The sequence below is a fragment of the Sinocyclocheilus grahami genome, unplaced genomic scaffold, assembly GCF_001515645.1.
Source record: "Sinocyclocheilus grahami isolate Dianchi unplaced genomic scaffold, SAMN03320097.WGS_v1.1 scaffold1949.1, whole genome shotgun sequence".
In the NCBI taxonomy this organism is placed as follows: Eukaryota; Metazoa; Chordata; class Actinopteri; order Cypriniformes; family Cyprinidae; genus Sinocyclocheilus; species Sinocyclocheilus grahami.
Window position 1 is genome coordinate 11,645 of NW_015507128.1, and position 4,076 is coordinate 15,720.

Below are 4,076 nucleotides of genomic sequence, written 5' to 3' on the forward strand. Positions count from 1 at the left end.
CTTCCGACAAGCGCAGTCTGCTCTGATTGGCCAGCTGACCCAGTGCATTGTGATTGGCCGAACACCGCAAGCACTCGTCGGAAATGTAACACCCCTTACCATAATCTTGAGCTTCATCTTTCAAAATAAATGTAAAGAAGGAGCCCGAAAGGGGAACAGAGTCGTGTAACAGACACAGTGATGAAGCTGGTATGTGTTTGTGATCTCTCTCTCTCTCTCCCTCTCCCTCCCTCTCCCGCTCTCTCCCTCTCTCCCCCGCTCTCCCGCTCTCTCCCTCTCCCTCTCCCTCTCTCCCGCTCTCTCTCTCTCCCTCTCCCTCTCGGAGTGCATGCTGGGAGTGTGTGGGAGTTGAGCGCGTTGGTGAGAGAAATCTTTTTTTTTTCCCCTCGCTAGTTAGTCAACACTAACTGCGGTTACTGAAACCACGCCTTCTTTCTTTGCGTGCACATTTGGGCAGCATTATGCTAATATTTCCACATAGTGAGGTAGATATGTGCCGTTTTAGGGGGGCGTGGCAGAGTCATAATTTTGAAAAAGTATATCTCTTTGGTTCACAATCAGCTTGTAACACTCCAAAGAGAAAGGAAAACTTGAAATCGCATCATATGACCCCTTTAATGCAATTTACATTATTCATCACAATGTACATAAACATTAACGCAGCAGTTTTCACCAGACATGAGATAAGAGTGAATGTTTGTGTATTTCGATCCAGGCTTTCTTCCGTAATTAACGTGTCTAAAAATAATAATAAAAAAAAAAAAACTAAAATATCATTCTCAAACTTACTCTATAACATGGTAAATCTGAAGACCTTTGCTTTCAATGCCATGATTAGGAAAGTGATATATTTGATAATAAAAATATAATTGACTAATTAGTTCACAATCACATACATTATTTTATACACACACTGGCGGTCAAAAGTTTGAAATAATCAAGACTTTTTAATTATTTTTTGAAAGGCAGCTGAATTTATTTGATAAATATAGTAAAAACAATAATATTATGAAATATTACACATAGAATTCTGGTTTTCTATTAAAGATATTTTAAATGTAATTTATTCCTGTGATGCAAAGCTGAATTTTTTTACTGTCATTACTCTAGTGTTCAGTGTCACATGATCCTTAAGAAATTATTCTAATATGATGAGTAACTTAAAACCGTCCACATTCTGCACTGCATTCCAAGTCTTCTAGACCAGAGCAGAGCATTGTGTCATATGCCATTTAACTTTAGGAAAATTAAACTGTCCATCCATGTAAAAGAGATGTAAAATTCTTCAAAATGGTTTACTATTTGAGCTACCTGTATCTGTACCTGTACCTATATTTGCCATATACACCAGGAAAGACAGATTATAATGTAAAGAAATTTGCCAGCCATTCATTAATATTAATGATAAGAATATAAATTAGAAAAAAAGATAGCATTTCTATTTCTGTATTGTGTTACTCTGTTTTGTCAGTAATTGGTGTTAAATGCTCAGTGCATAATGAGCAGGTGTGTTTATGGAGTGGTGTGTTGTGAACTGGGTGTGGTGGGCCGATCTGTGCCAGAAGGTCCAGGGCCACATTTTAGCCTCAGTCCACCCCTGGTTACAGTTAATCAAGAGAACTATGTTACGGGTAATCAAGAGAACTACTACGTCACTAAGACCAAAATCACAAACCATCATAAAATGGCTGTTGCAGGCAATCCTCCTCAGAACACAAACATTTTAGGAACATTTCATGATAATTTCCCTTTAATTTAATTATGTTCTTCTTTATATGTACAAGCTGGGCAATAAGTAATCCATAGTGAGCCTTTATAGAGATTTTAATTATTTATTAATAAACTAGTGTTTTCTGAGTCATTGTCTGCTGCAGTGATGAAGTTAAAGATGCTGACTCACCATCTCTGCAGTACTTTAGAGAGAAATGCACCTTTCATATGATTACATCATCAGAGAGTATCTGTTCAATTTGAAATTGGTTTGTTTAGACATTTCTAGCTTTTTATAGATATATTTGTCATGTCTGTGAGGCAATTTTTTCATCACTCCAGTTCACGGTAACAGACGGCAGAAAGTGCATCCCGTTTGTTTTCTTTATTTTACAAAACCATAATGATTTGTTAATATTGTGAGTGCACACAAATAAAAGTGGACTGATGTATTACACTGATCTGTGTGAGTAAAAAAAGATGGCAGATATTATGTTGTTTCCACTCATTAGTGTACTTTTATCTAGGTTAACACTAGAGCGAGTGGATATGTAAAGCTGCTACAACTTACATGTTTTAATTTACAAATGATAATTTGATTTTTTTGTAATCTTCAATTGTGTTCATTTGAAGGCTGAAATTCATATAGATGTGGGATGACATGAAAGTGAGTAAATGACAGAATTTTCATGTTTGGGTGAATAATATATATTATTATAATACATAATTGTTTCACTGGAGCTTAATACTGAATATTTTCTTACGTCAGTGTCTCCAGTTTACAGCAAGGATCCTTCAGTGCATCAGAGATCAGCTTCAGACCTGCATCTCCTACTTTATTCACATACAGATCCAGTTCTCAGCTGTGAGGAGTTTGATCTCAGAGCTGAACTCAGAGCAGCACAACCTTCATCTGTGACGCCACAATCTCTCAACCTGCAGAACAACAACACACTCTTCACTCACTTTATATAAAGTTTTACAGCACAAAACAATAAAATTTACAAATACATAACTTTACAGACTTACACACTGGCAAAGTTCACTATATCAGAAGATTAGAGATATTCTCACTAGAAGAGCAATAGATGAGGTTTCACAGACATTCACCGAAAACAAAAGTGACAGACATTCTTGAAATTAGCATCTTAATCTCGAGTTCACAGTTAATGTGAGAAGGAAGAGACACCCAAAACAGTCTAAACCGTGTCTAATCTGTTAAAATTAATACTACCATTGACAACAAAGAAAAGAAGCACTGCACTGAACACACATCTGAAGATTACACTCAGTGCTACTCACCGAGCTGATCTGGAGGCTTCAATGACAGGCAAGAGCTTCAGAAGAAGTTTATCAGGTGTCATGTCGTTTTCGTTTTGCTCTCTGCTTATGTATTTGCTCAAATCAAATTGATCCAACTGCTCTGAGGTCAACAAAACAAAGGCAACAGCTGACCACTGTGATGAGGACAGTCTAGCGCTTGACAGACCTCCAGATCTGAGATACTTCTGGACTTCACTGACGAGAGACTGATCGCCCAGTTCATTTAAACAGTGAAACAGATTGATGGATTTCTCTGGTGAGGGATTCATTCTTATTCTTGTTTTAATGTACTCAATCGTTTTCTCTTTGCTGTATAAGATGTTCCCAACATGTGTCAGAAGATATTTCAGGAGCGTCTGATTGGACTCCAGTGAGAGACCCAGAAGAAATCGGAGGAAAAGGTCCAGATGTCCATTCTTACTCTGTAAAGCCTTGTCCACGGCTCTCTGATGCAGGTCAGATATTGTGTAACATGTGAACTCGTGTGCATGTTTTGAGCTGAGGTTTACATGGAGCACATCCCTCTTGTCCAGCAGGAATGAAAGCAGCACATATAGAGCTGCGAGATGCTCCTGAATGCTCAGATGAACAAAGCAGAAGACTTTCCCCTGATACAAGCCCAACTCCTCTCTGAAGATCTGAGTGCACAATCCTGAGTAAACTGATGCTTCAGTCTCATCAATGCCACACCCTCTCAGGTCTTCCTCATAGAAGACCAGGTTGCCTTTCACAAGCTGCTGGAAAGACAGTTTCCCCAGTTTGAGGATCATGTCTTCATCCTTCACTTTCTTCTCATAGTCCTTCTCATGTTTGATGCAGGTCTGAATAATCAGGAAGTGTGTGTACATTTGAGTGAGTGTCTTGGGAATCTCTCCTTTCCATGATTTCCTCATCATCTTCTCCAGAACAGTGGCTGAGATCCAGCAGAAGACTGGGATGTGGCACATGATGAAGAGGCTCCTTGATGACTTCAGGTGTGAGATGATCCTGTTGGCCAGACTCTGATCACTGATTCTCTTCCTGAAGTATTCCTCCTTCTGTGG

General features: G+C 38.7%; 1 pseudogene; it reads right to left on the reverse strand.

The window, feature by feature from the left end:
• Positions 1 to 2,470: 2,470 nt before the first annotated feature.
• The window catches only part of LOC107573456 (protein NLRC3-like), an 11,974-nt pseudogene continuing 10,368 nt past the window's right edge, over positions 2,471 to 4,076 (reverse strand).